Source organism: Canis lupus, chromosome 1 (genome assembly GCF_003254725.2).
Source record: "Canis lupus dingo isolate Sandy chromosome 1, ASM325472v2, whole genome shotgun sequence".
Taxonomy (NCBI): domain Eukaryota; kingdom Metazoa; phylum Chordata; class Mammalia; order Carnivora; family Canidae; genus Canis; species Canis lupus.
The window spans coordinates 85419696-85434902 of NC_064243.1; positions in this window are offsets into that span (position 1 = coordinate 85419696).

Genomic DNA, 15207 nt, shown 5'->3' on the forward strand with positions numbered 1-15207 from the left:
GACAGTGATTCAGAAGTTTTGGCTGGGTGCCACCCTCAGAGCTTGTGATTCAGTAGGTTTGGGGGGAAGTCTGAGACTTTGTATTTCTAGCAGGTTCTCAGATAATGCTGCTGTTGCCACTACCGGCCTTCTGACCATACTTTGAGGACCGCTGCTTTGGGATAATCAGCCAGGTATTTCCTGCCTGAAATTCCCTGAAATTCATTCCCTTGCCTGAAAAGGTACATTCTTCACTTGGCTAAAACAATAAATTCCTAGTGTTTGCAAAGAAAGCAACTTGTAGCTTTCTGCAAGCAGGAGCAGAGAAACACATTCCAAACTATTCCTATAACTAAGGAAGGGCTCAGTTTTCAAAGACAAGTTAATCATTAGAAGCACATCCGTTATACCTGGTGCCCTGAGGGAACATAATTATCTATTGGAAATATATCAGAACTAACACGATATTCTTGAAGATCTTTATAATTAGGATAAAATAGTGTATTTACTTATGTGTTAAATACAGGGCCCTAATATCTAGACTTACACTCATCACAGGCATAATAACATATTTGAAGTGCTGTCACCTTGTACTTGGATCATAGCTTTTGGTTACTTGAATCCGATGCTTCTGAAGTTTAATAATTCCTGGAATGTCCCCCCACCCCCACCCCTTTTCAATCAATCTTCTCTTTCTTTTATGTCCTTTGTCTATGTCATCCTATAATTCTGGTTGGTCTCCTAGGCTGTTTGCTCTCTCTTCTAGTCTCTCATTGGCATGTCTTCAATCATTTCTTTTTTTTTTTTAAGATTTTATTTATTTAGTCATGAGAGACAGAGAGAGAGAGAGAGAGAGAGAGAGAGGCAGAGACACAGGCAGAGGGAGAAGCAGGCTCCATGCAGGGAGCCCGATGTGGGACTCAATCCTGGAACTCCAGGATCACACCCTTGTCCTAAGGCTGGCGCTAAACCATTGAGCCACCCAAGGATCCCCTTCAATCCTTTCTAAGACTTCCTATACCAAGTGAACCATTTTTGTGCATCTTAAAACATTTAGCCTTTGATCTGAAAAAGGATCCCCTTCAATCCTTTCTAAGACTTCCTATACCAAGTGAACCATTTTTGTGCATCTTAAAACATTTAGCCTTTGATCTGAAAATAAATGTTCAAAAAATTGTAATGCTTGTGAATATACGATGCACAACATTAATCTCAGAATAGTTGATGTCTTCATGCTGTATGTCATAGATATGCTAAGTTTAATTTCAAGCAGATTAAATAAACATGGGGGGGATCCCTGGGTGGCTCAGCAGTTTAGCGTCTGCCTTTGGCCCAGGGTGTGATCCTGGAGTCCCGGGATGGAGTCCCACGTCAGGCTCCCGGCATGGGCCTGCTTCTCCCTCCTCCTGTGTCTCTGTCTCTCTCTCTCTCTATGTCTATCATAAATAGGTAAATCTTAAATAAATAAATAAATAAATAAATAAATAAATAAATAAGGAAGTGAATGCTTTGTTTTGTTTTGTACACAGCTTCTTTGTACCTGCTGTTTATTTACTTAGCCATCAGGAATTTATAGGTATGGTTTTCAAGTGATCACAGGGCATTCATATCCGTTCATGATGAGGCCACTCACGCCTACTGAATATTTGGGAAATGTACTCAAATATACATGATAGGACCTCCTACAGAAAGCACAGTGCCCACATCCACACCAGACAAGAATTAATTTCTTTAAGCTTCCTTCACAAAAGGAATCTAGTAGGGGTGCCTGGGTGGCTCAATGGTTCAGTGTCTGCCCACAGGAAGTCTGTTTCTCCCCCTGTCTGTGTCTCTCTGCCTCTCTCTTTGTGTCTCTCATTAATAAATAAAATCATTTTAAAAAAATCTAGTAAAAGGAGGAAATTAAGGTCTTATTGAAGAAACATATCTATAAGGAACATGAGCTAATGAGCAACTCTAAGCTTTCAGAGATTATTTAAACCATATCTAAAATAAAAATGGCACATGAAATAAATTATTGATGTCATTTGGAATCTTAGATAATATGACTGAATATAAATAATTTCCCTTTTTCATTTTTCGCTCACTCTGAACTTTCCAGAAGACCATTTTCTCTAAGTATCAATAAGAAAAATATAAACTACAATTTTAAATTTAGATCATATAAACTGTAAGATTATAATTATAAGATTGCTATAACATTATTGGCTTTATTGCAAATAGCTTTCATGCTGATAAATGACATTGTTTGAATGTGTTTGGTCTTTTCTGATTTTTACTACTTAGAGTTTTAACTCCCATCATCTCAGTTTATACTGTGATTTGGGGGATTTTTAAGATTTTTTTTAAGATTTTATTTGTTTATTTAAGAGAGACAAGAATTAATTTATTTCATTAATTAATTTAAGAGAGAGAGAGAGAGCACAGTGGGGAAAGGAGCAGAGGAAGAATCAGGCTCCTCGCTGAGCAAGTTGTCCAACATGAGGCTCGATCCCAGGACTCTGAGATCATGACCTAAAAGGAAGGCAGACACTTAAATGACTGACCCACCCGGGCACCCTAGGGATTTTAAGATTCAAGGGTAGATGCTCAAAAGGCTCTCCATTCACTAGCCCATTCTTGCACAATAAAGAGTCATTTTGTAAACCTTCTGTTAATATGTCATGGGCTCTTTCCAGAAATTATTCTGGCCCAAGGACCTTCTGAAACACAACTGAGTTCTCATCATCCTAAAAAGGAAAGAATGTGGTGTGAAGGCAGAGGTTGCTTCATCAACTTTCTTTACCTCTTCCCAAGTTTTACTAAAAAGATCTTTATTCATTTCTATATAGCAATCCCCAACATTGATAGGATGATAACAATATGCTGAGTTTTATATGCATTAAAACCACTTTATGAGATGGATATTAGTAATATCCTTATCTTACGGCTAAGGAAATGGAGGTTTCTTGACGTTTTAACTTCCTCCAAAGTCACACAACTAGTGACTGATAAGGGAAGGATTTGTGTATGTGCTGATGAAGCAATCATGTAAGGGAAGGATTTGAACCCAAGTCTGAGCCAGAGTGAACCTGAACCAGAGTTCTTAGCCACTAAACTAGACTACCATTCATCTTTCCTTATATCCCTGTTCCTGTCCTCTAGTTACTTCTGGCTTCCAGCTGTTCTCAATGAAAGTGATTTGCAATTTTCTGCTATGGGATTAGAATTCTAGAATTTGTTAGAAGATGGTGCAGGGAGTTGAAAAGGAAGGAAGAGGATGAGAAAAAAATAATAAGCTTTTCTCTCAGAAGAGAAGTCTCTGGACTTACACATTAAGCAACTAAAACCTATACAGTCAGAATAATAAAACCAGGGCTGACAAGCATACTCTTTACATATGCCTCGGTGCCTTGCACAGGGTAGGTGCAGAATGAGTGTTTGTTGAATTAAATGTGGAACCAAACGAGTTCTAAAGGCCCCAAGGGGATCTGATTAAGGGTATGAGCATCATTAGATGTGAGGAGTGTTCAGAAAATATGGATATATTATTTACAATAGTGAATACAAACTGCCCACGACAGGTATTTTGAAGTCTTGAGTTGTTCACAATGCTAGCAAAAATTCCTACATAACTATTCAAACTGTGGTCAGGATAAAAAAATGTTAGTGAATGTAACATGCTTTATAAGCTTACTTTTCTCTAAATCAGAAACATTCTAAATTAGCTTAGGAATTTGTGATTCTAGGCTAATTTACAACAAGTACCCACTTATTTCTGCTATTCAGTGTCTTAAATATAAAGCAAGCTATGTCTTCTTCAAAAACATAGTCTTTAACATTGTTTCCTGAATTTAGAGTGTTTAAAAATATACTAAAACCAAAATGGGCTATGGATTCCCACATGTCACAGTAAACTCACTCAGATCTAGAATCTTCCTCCTATAATGGAAAGCTCTAAAACTCTCCCCCATTCAAGTAGTCCTCACCGTATATGACAAAACAGGAGATCACATTTACCAACACAAATAATGAACCACTTAATTTTCCTGGCAAGACACATTCCCACTGTCACACACACACACACACACACAAATGGTCTTAGAAATGAGAATCTACGCATAAGTTCTCAACTTCAAAACATTTTTATCTTGGCACAAATCATTATAGCAATATGATAAAAGAATAGACTCGTGAAATGAAATCTATTTTTCAGCAATCAACACCTATGATGGCAAAGGGCTAAGATGATGACAAATCTTAGAACAGATGGTCATGTACCATCCAAATGAGCATATGAGAAAGGGCTCCTCAAGGAAGTGGGGCTGACATGGGAAAGAGGAGTCACTTATAAGGGTGCCTAGTAGCTCTATTTTTAATTTTTAATTCATGAATCTGAATGTTTAACAGATTCTTTACTTCTTTGCTTAAACACCCAACAGTCCCCATCATCCACAATATAAAATTTAGCTGCCTTACCATAGCTCTCTGTGATGTGACTGAAGTTCATGTCTCTAAGCTTAACCCTTAGCATTCCCCAAAATTCTTGTCATACTAGCTTCAGGGCTTTCTGAATAGCCCATGGGAAAACTGCAAGATTTCCATTTGGGAACTAAAGAAATCTGTCTATGCATCTTTGCTTTTATACGCAGTTTCCCCTAACTGAAATATTCCTTCCTTACCCGACTCACCTTCCAAATCCAGACCAAGAGAGTCCTTCTTGAGAAGCTGTCTCAAACCACTTTACTAAATGCAATCACTCCCTCTTTCCTCAGTATCACACAGTATTGCCATCACATTATTATTTTAGATTTTATTATTTTTCATCTCTCTTTCCTCAATGTGGAGCTCAAACTCACGACCCCAAGATTAAGAGTCACACGCTCTACCACTGAGTCAGCCAGGTGCCCACTATTATGTTATTTACTGTAGCTATTTGTTCCCTTTTAAGTTGGGGAATCCTTTATGGCAGAGTCTATGTCTTAATTATCTTAGTATCTTAGGCCCTAGCACAGTTTCAGGCATGTGGTAGATGTCTGATCAATGTTAACTGTTGCATTGCTATGGAATACTAAGTAGACATATGCTATATAGCTAAGTAGACAATAGCTATAATTTTTATTTAAAATTATCTTCTTACAATGCCTATGTATAATTTCCTTGCACTGTATTTTTGCCTCACATCAAATGTCCTAGCTTTTTCTACTGGGTATAGTCTCTCTTATAAGTATTCACCTGGCTTTATTGTACACTGCCATGATGGCTAGCAAAAGAACACAATCCATGGAAAAATCTTATTTCACTAAAGAAGAGAGCTGTCCAAAAGTTATAGAATCAGTGTGTTGCGTGTGTTACACTCATGCTACTGCATAATTTGGAATGGAGGCCATGAGCTAAAATTAAATTTGAGTCAGATCTTGGTTATCCAGACCTGTCCTTCCAAGATTTTATAAAACTACTGATAAAATGATCATGAATAGCATTCATCCAAATGTCTCATGGCTTTTTTAGCTTATAGATACAAAGAATTTCACATGGTCAGTTACACTTGGACATGCTGGGGAAGGAATTTCAGACCCGTTCAGAGTATTCCTTTCTCCCCACATTGCCTGGTGGGCCAGAATCTCTCAGGAGGGTCTTAGAAGTCACTCCTGGTCATTGCACAGTGATCCCCCACGTTGGCCACACTGTTGGCCACTCACCTGGAATTCTGCAGACTGTGCTCATCTCATGTGTTTTTGTCACCTTGAGATTGTCCACAGCCAGTAAGAGAGTGGCAGGTGAAATAATATGTCCTGTTTGTTATGCCCTTGTTGGGGACTCAGAAATATTGGGTGGTAATGGGCAGAAGTGAAGAACAGCAGGGACCTCAGGCTTAGGGTCACAAGGATGGTAGGGCAGGTGTTTTTTTCTTTTCTTTCTCCTTCAACTGACGCACAGGGTGGTTTTCTCTAGAACTGATTTATAGTATCAGCTGCTACACTTTAACACCTCTTTCACTCCCGTGGACCTTCCAACCTTTGGCCTGCGCCTGAGTTTGACTTGTTCAGCAGAACATTTTCCTTATAGTGAATTCCTTATCAGGGACTCCGCCTGCTTTCATAAAACTTGCCACCTTGTGGTCGCATCTCCAACACAGGCACACTCCAAACTCTGACCTCAAATCCACCAGACCCATGAAATCTGACCAGCAATTGAGAACTACACTTACGTTGTTTATTTTTTTCTTTCAGGAAGTTTCTCAATACCCTTTTGGGATCTGTAATTACAAAGATATACTACTAGGGAAGAGGAAGAAGAGTGTCATCTAAGTTCATGGCACCAAAGAACCCAAAACTCAGACTTGAATCAGAGATGACTCCCTCATGACAGCAACTATCATTATAAGAAATACTTTAGTTATTGGCATTTGAAGCTTTGGGGAAATCCAAGATCACTCAATTCAAACTGATAGAGTGAGTATTGATAAAAATGCTGCCCATAAAACATGGCTGGAATTTGAACTAGATAGTCATTGAAAAATTAAATGATAGGAAACACATTTGTTTTTCTTTATGTAGTGAAACCCAATTCTCTTTTACTTGGCACATCTGATTGACATAATATAGTTATTACAGGAACCTCCCTTTTTCTGATGGTCGGCTTTGGTTGAGCAATTTCCTTCTGCAGCTGTGCTACAAGTCAGGTTTGACAATGATGCAACATACTGCCTACACCAAGGTTTTAAATTCAAGCACTCATTTTAATGCCGGTTACACCAATAAGATTTCATTGAAGATAAAAATAGTTTGCGGAATTTTTATAACTCCATAGGTCAGAAAGAGTAGAGTGTGTACAGTTTCCAAATTAGGGAGAGGCTATTGACCGCTCTGCTTTGAATTCTCTGGTCTCCCAATGTCACGGTGGCTCGGCTCGGCTCTGAACAAAGCATTGGACAAAGGTCAGATATTTCAGATGACTGAATGTGGAAAAAGTAGTAAGGTAATTTCCTAGAAAATGTATCTAAAATATTATTCATTATACAGTTTGTGAATCTCCAGTGATTGAATTATTTATTTTGTATGGTTACACTTTGATATTACAGGTCAGATCAAAATGGCATTTGAGAACTATAGAAGGCCAGTTGCCCTAAATGTATATGTATTTATCTTCTACTCTAAATGCTTCCAGATACTGCATCGCAGTTATGTGAGGTAAAGCTGGTTGCAGTTTTTTATTTGTTTGATCCTCTTTGACCTTCAAGGTCACACCCTTTTACCCTGACGTTAGCTACCCTCCCAGATCAAAAACCCTGCAAAGCACGTACCAACTTTTGTCTTAGGGGAAGAGTATATGGCATTTGATTTTGTCCTAGTAGCTGAGTAAATCTACCCAAATCCTGGCAAACAGAAGTTTTCCTTGGGATGGAGGTGGCCTTATCCTCGCAAGGATTCCAGCCCAACCTAGGCTCCTGAATACGGCAGTTATACTTTGGAGAACAGTCACTGAGCATGAAATTGTGAACTAAAATGTGCCATTCCTCTATATGATATTGTGATTTAGAATGGAATATATATATTTTTAATAATAAATTTATTTTTTATTGGTGTTCAATTTGCCAACATACAGAATAACACCCAATGCTCATCCTGTCAAGTGCCCACCTCAGTGCCCATCACCCATTCACCCCCACACCCCCGCCCTCCTCCCCTTCCACCACCCCTAGTTCGTTTCCCAGAGTTAGGAGTCTTCATGTTCCGTCTCCCTTTCTGATATTTCCTACCCATTTCTTCTCCCTTCCCTTCTATTCTCTTTCACTATTATTTATATTCCCCAAATGAATGAGACCATATAATGTTTTGATATTTCCCATTTCTAGTACAGAAATTCTAAAGCCCTTGGAATTTCCTAAATGGTGAGGGACACCAGGTATCTTTTGTTATGTTAATGAGGCAACTCTGAGAATGCCCCAAGGTCGCCAAAAAATGAAGTTTGGTCCCCAGGGCAACAAACCCCATAATTGGAGGGTGGGATATTTCAGGCCCACCTCACTGACCTCCAAGGGCTTGAAGGAATTAGAAACTGAATCAGTCGCTGAAGGCCAATGATTTAACCTAGCAATTCTATGGAATGAAGCCTCCATTAAAACCCAAAGGGCTACCTGGGAGATCTATCTGGGTGGTGAACATTTGGATTTTTGAGGAGAGTGGTGCCTTCAGAGAGAACATGGAAGATTTGCACCCTTTCCCCATACCTTGCCCTATGCATTTCTTCCAGCTGGATGTTCCTGAGTTATAACCTTTTACAATAAACCAATAATCTAGTAAGTAAAATGTTTCTCTGAGTTCTGTGAGCTGCTCAAGCAAATCAGTGGAACCCAAGGAGGGGGATGTGGATACATCCAATCTATAGCCAGTCAGAAGTACAAGTGACAACCTGGACTTGCATCTGGTGTCTGCAGTGGAGGAGGAGTGCGGTGGAGGAGGAGCAGTCTTGTGGGGCTGAGCTTTTCCCACAAGTAATCTGATGTATTATCTGGGTAGATAGTGTTAAAATTGAGTTAAACTGTAAAACACCCAGCTGACTTCAGAGAATTATTTAGTAGCGTGGGGAAACCCCTCACACACATATTGGAATTAGGAATAGAACCCTTTTATCCAACTCCCCAGAATAAGGCCAAAGTTATAGAGAATCCAGACCATCCCAGCAGCGATGTAGCATTTATAAACTGTACAGGATCAATTTTCATCCCTGATGTTAAATAGCAAGAGGCAATAGCAGTCAGATCTCACATCATGATGGTCACCACCATCACCATCTTTAAGTGAGATTCTTAGACTATTGAGGGGAAGAAGAGCCCCAAGAAGAAATAAGATTCTTAGAGGGGGTCAGAATAGGAAAGCTTAAGAGTCTCACACATAAAATCAAGTACATCAGAGGACCATGGTTAGCCAAAGAGCTAAGAGAGCTGCATTTACATTACAATTCAGAATATAAATATCTTCTCCGATAACTTTTAATTAAACTTTTGTAATGCTTGACTTTTTTTGTCCATGTAAATAAAATCCAGCCACTAACCAACAAAGTAGAAGACTCTGGGGGTAGGACAGGACACAGAAACAAAAATAACTTGTTTTTCGAGCTTTACCTCTCTTAACAAGACCAGAAAATAGTAGAGTGGTGACCTTGGTTAAGACTGAAATGTTTTAAAAGTGAAAATCACCAAAAACACAGCCACAGCCCATGTAAGAATACAGACACACACACACACACACACACACACACACACACAAATATAAATCCTCTCTCTCTTCAAAAACATCAGGCATTAAATGTCTGGAGGGTTTTGCTGTTGTTGTTTTTTCATTTTTTTTAATACACTGTGTTTAAGAATTGCCTCCACAGAAATGCCAAGTCTTAAATTCTAACTAGTGGCTAAGGCCTCTATTTTATGACTCAGACTTTCAGTTCTTGTTAGGAGAGAGGAAGGAGCACAGTACATCTTAGTTTATTTAGTTTTTCTCCAAAGCTACTCATCAGCTAAGGTTACTATAAAGGGTGAAGTTATGGGATGATTGCTTTCTCTCTGTTTTAAGGGATAGAAGATAAACTGTGATTGTCTGTTTTATATTAAAGTTCCTTTCTAAAGAAGAGCTGTGTGTGCATTTAAAAAATTTTTAGGGGTGCCTGGATGGTTCAGTGGTTGATCACCTGCCTTCAGCTCAGGTTGTGATCCCTGAGTCCTAGGATCGAGTCCTGAAGCAGGCTCCTCAGGAAGCCTGCTTCTCCCCCTGCCTGTGTTTCTGCCTCTCTCTGTGTGTCTCTCATGAATAAATAGATAAAATCTTTTTTTAAAAAAATTGTTTAGAGTTGATTTTTCAAATCCACCTGGATCATTCAGTGTCTTCACTTGCTTTGGGGATAATTCAGGGGAAATCCATTGTAAGCATGTCACGAACCATGGTATAAAAAAATGTAGTCAATCCCTACAAAGCCCTTCAGTTGACTGCATTTTCTCCTGTGCTATAAATATTACATGAGAGTCAATTGGACTCTCCAGCTCCTCCTCCAGCTCCTGTCCCACCTCACTCCCACACCCATCTGAAAGATAAAAGCAGGTGAATGATATCTCTGTCTACTCAGACTTTTTGAGAATAATAGCAACAACTTTGATAATTTCCTAGAGTAGTTAATCTAACCATGTGACGTCATTTCACGGTGAGTCACTCGTGGGGTTCTGTTGGACTTAGGAGATTTCCTGTTTGAGCCTTACACAACCCAATGAGATAGGTAGAAAAGGAACTGCTCTACTCCTGTTACACAACAGGGGAAAATTGAGCCTCTTCAAGGCCAGGTCATGACTAAAGCTGGCCAGCTAGTAGGTGGAATGGCTGGCTAAGCCGCCTGCCTTCTGAGCCTGTGTTGTTTTTACTGCATTATTTTACCTCTTTTCAGCTCTCCTATGACTTTTCACCTACCATGTTTCTAGCACTTGTAGCATTCATATTTTTCTCATGGGGCATAAATCATTGGGCAACAAGCAAAACAGAAGAGCAAATTGAGACAATTCTCTCTGTAGGATGCTCTGAATATAAGTATGCATTTAAATCTCGGTGAAGATGGCACATGGCCTGTACATGAAATACCATATATATCTCGCAGTCAAAACTGAAGTGGTGATTAATGTCTAGAGCAGGAAAAATTAGTAGCCCAAGAAATTTTTCTGAGATTCCATGATGAAGATCAATTTGAAAAACTCTTAGCTTTCTTGATATTAGTGACCGAATGATGGAAATATGCGTTTAAGTCCACAAATATGTTTAGATTTCAGGTTTTTGCCTCTCATGAGCTCCTGAAAATGTGAATCCAGGTTTATTTGCCTTTATATTATTGCAGAGTAGCACAATGCCTTGAGTTTAGTAAGCATTTGATAAATATTTTGTTTTGTTGTTAAGCATTTTGACAGATACCTATAAACCACCACATACATTCTGATCTAAGGTGACTGACTAGTCCTCATGTGTCTCAGTGGAACTTTTAACAAAGCTTCCTTGTTCTCTTGACATGTACATAGACACAGTTCATTCTTTAGGAGGTTCACTGATAGAGATTATGTTTGTGATCTTATTTCAATTTCTTTTTTTAAGATTTTATTTTTAAGCAACCTCTACACGCAATGTGGAACTCAAACTCACAACCCCAACATCAAGACTCACGTGCTCCACTGACTGGGCCAGCCAGGCCTCTGTGATCCCATTTCCAACCATAGCATTTGTTGATTAAACTGAATCTATAGCTTATCAATCATTGTAACTTGGTAATAAACGTGTGTGTGTGTGTGTGTGTGTTTGTGTGTGTGGTATGCTAAGGGGTGAAAAAGACCAGCAATATATTTTGGATTTTACAAGCATTGAGGTATTTCTGTATTATTTCCTAGCATGGCATCCCCTTCCTTCATTTTACTATAAAACAATTCTTGGGCAAATATTTTTAAGATTAAAAAAATAAGGGGCATCTGGGTGGCTCAGTCAGTTGAGCGTCCGACTCTTGGTTTCAGCTCAGGTCATGATCTCAGGGTCCTGGGATCAAGCCCCATGTAGGGTTCTGTGCTCAGTGCAGAGTCTGCTTCTCCCTCTGTCTCTCCCTCTGTTGCTCCCTCTTCTCTCTCTCTCTCTCTCTCAAATAAATAAATAAAATCTTTTTTAAAATGATAAAAAATAAAAAGAAATGCATGCTACATATTATCATATATGTTTATAATACAATATAATATATTATAAAATATATACTTAATATATTTTTTATCTTATATGATATAATTTTACATAATATATACTTATATCCATACATACATTCATATGTATATGTGTGCAATTTTTTCTCTTTTCCAGAAGTAATATAAAAATGGTCTATTTAGTGAATCTACTTACTGTCACTTCCTTTTGTCTTAAGGTCAATAAATATGTACAGACATTAGTGCAATGCATACAAATCCTGAAAGACCAAGTATTATCCCTCAAAAAAGATTATATCAAATTAGAATTTTTTAATGTATGGTGATGAATGTTAACTAGACTTATATTGGTGATCATTTTGCAATACATATAAATATCAAATCATTATATTGTACACCTGAAACTAATGTAATGATATTTATATGTCAATTATACGTCAATTTTAAAACTTGGGTTTTTTCAGTCAAAAGCATCAAAAGTTAACTCTGGGGTGCGTGAGCAGTTCAGTTGGTTAAGCATCCAACTCTTGGTTTTGGCTCAGGTCACAATCTGGGGGATGTAGTGGGATTGAGCCCTGCAATGTGCTCTGCAATCAGCATGGAGTCGGCTTGAGAGTCACTCCCTCTCCCTCTGCTCCCCCTCCTGCTCTCTCTCTCTCTCTCTCTAAAATGAATAAATAAAATCTTTGTGGTTTTTTGGCTTTTTTTTTTAAGATTTTATTTATTTGTTCATGAGATACACACAGAGAGAGGCAGACACACAGGCAGAGGGAGAAGCAGGCTCCCTGCAGGGAGCCCAATGCAGGTCTCGATCCCAGGATCCCAGGATAACTCCCTGAACCAAAGGCAGATGCTCAACCACTGAGCCACTTAGGCATCCCTAAATAAAATCTTTGAAAGAAAGGAAAAAAAAAATCAACTCTGGCTAAGCAAAAAGGGTTTATTACATCAGATGAAACATAAAATCTAAGGAAGGCTGGGGGCTCAAATTCAGAACTAGGACAGGATGAGAACTAAGACCACTGGAATCACTTTCCCTCTTTTCAGGCTGTCTCTGCCGCTGCTGGGATGAACAAATGAATGTCAATCATTATTGCCATTCTATACTCAAGTCGCTTGGTTCGATGTTCAGAGTCCTGAGAAAGAGAACTCATTTGGCTTAGCTTTAGCCATATGTTACACTTAAGTTCATGGTTGGGGAAATGTGGCAGCATCAGCCACAGGACCTGAGGTTGAAGTACTAACCCCCCAAGGATTTCAGAGTATGGTCTCACTTGGAGACAGGATCTTTTCAGAGGTGATCAAGTTAAAATGAGGCCATTAGGTTTGGGCCCTAATCCAATAGGAACGGTGTCCTTATAAAAAGGGGAAATTTGGACTCAGATATAAATATATAGATATATATCCTAAATTTATCTAAATACATATATATGTATACATGTATATATATAAATATCTATATATATACAAATATATATACATATATAAATTTGTATACATATATAAATTTAAAAGATTATGGAGGTTTAGCAAATCTAAAATCTGATGGGGAAGGCCAGCAGGCTGGAGACTCAGGAAAGGAGTTACAGTTTTGAGTCCAAAAGCAGTCTGCTGGTGAACTGGAAAGAGTCAACATTGCAGATGAAGTCCAAAGGCGGTCTCCTAGCAACATTCCCTCTGGTTTGAGGGACATCAGCCTTTGTTCTATTCAGGCTCTCAACTGATTAGATGAGTCCCACTCACACAATGGAGAGCAATCTGATCTACTCAAAGATTTAAATGTAAATATCATTCAAAAAGACCCTTACAGAAAGCTACAGAAATATTTTGACCAGTATCTGGGCACCTCATGGTCTAGCCAGATAGACACATAAAATTGACCATTATACATGGTTGTTCCTCTGTGCTTACATCCCTAGTATCCCTCTGTGTGTCCAAATTTCTTCTTATTAAAAGGTGACTGGTCAGACTGAATTAGGGCTCACTTTAACAGCCTCATTTTAATGTAATCACCTCTTTAAAGGCCTTAACTCCAAATCCAGTCACATTTTGAGGTAGTGGGGGTTAGAACTTCAACATATACATTTGTGGGGAGACACCATTCACCTCATAATCCTGTGATTACTGCTATACTATACTAGTTCTACAATCCCACTACTACTACTACCACTGTCCTTGGATCCTCATCATTTCCTTCTGATTACTAGCTATTCCATAAAGTACCTCCCAGTTTTAATTTTTTGTATTTCTACAAATTAGATTGTGTACAGATGGCACCAGGAAGCTCAAAGTCTCTACTAAGATTGCATACAAATTCAACCAGAGTCAGTTCACAAAACGCAGTTTAGAGCTATTGGAGAGTAGTTCAGGATATAGGAATTTGATCAAAAGTAAATGCCAAAGTATAAAGAAGTAAGGCCAGGAATATTGGAAAAAAAAACAAGATAGTCCAGCCAAGGGGAGCTTGAAATTATCAGTGGTTACTAACAGGAGGGCTATCCTGTTTAGGGACACAAAATATTATGAGACTAAAGACTCAGCAACAGTTGTTTGTTAGATGTCACTTGAATGGCTGGTCTCGTTTCCTCAATAATAATTGCCTAGGGAATGTTTACCCTATATTCCTCTTCCAAGCATTAATTTATCATTGTACTTAACCAATTTCATGGTAACCTCTAGAAAATAATTGAGAAATATTCCCAGGGAAGGGCTAAGTAGTAAACGTGGGTAGAAAATACTCCAAATGAACATTATGCACTCACACCTCAGAGATGTTTTAACAGGCCAACAAATAATGGATTTTCCCTGCTTTGCCTTTTTTTTTTTTTTAAAGATTTCATTTATTTATTCATAAGAGACACAGAGAGAGAGAGGCAGAGACATAGGCAGAGAGAGAAGCAGGCTCCCTACAGGGAGCCCCGATGTGGAACTCCATCCCGGGTCTCCAGGATCACGCCCTGAGCCGAAGGCAGACGCTCAACCCCTGAGCCACCCAGGTGCCCCTGTTTCACCTTAGATTAGATATGAATTATATCACACGTGCAAAGACAACAAGATTTCCAAAGACAAACACTGAATCATTTTAAAGTTTGTGTCTCTCACTGTGCATTATTTGGTGTCTTTCACATCATCTTTGTTCAGAAGATATTTGCTGAGTTTAGCAGAAAGAGGATGTCCAGATTCTGATGGTGTTAGCCCCACTGTGGCCCCATTTCTCTCTTAGAAATATGTACCATATCCAACTACTCTGCTAGCCATTGAACAAAACAAGGTCACAGTGCAAACCAGCCCTGGAGTTTGAGAGTCTATGGAACAGTCCATAGTTCAAGTCAGCCCAACAATCCCTTATTCGGTCCCTGCGGCATGTAAGACGCTGCAGAGCTGATCATCATCCATTAAAGCAGACTGTGTGTACACAAAGATCCATAATTCAAGACAGTTTGCTCTATTAATAGAGATATAAATAATGTACTGCGCATGGGAACGTGGCTAGGACAAGGCAGGAAACCGAAACTGGTGCCAGACTGTGGAGCAGT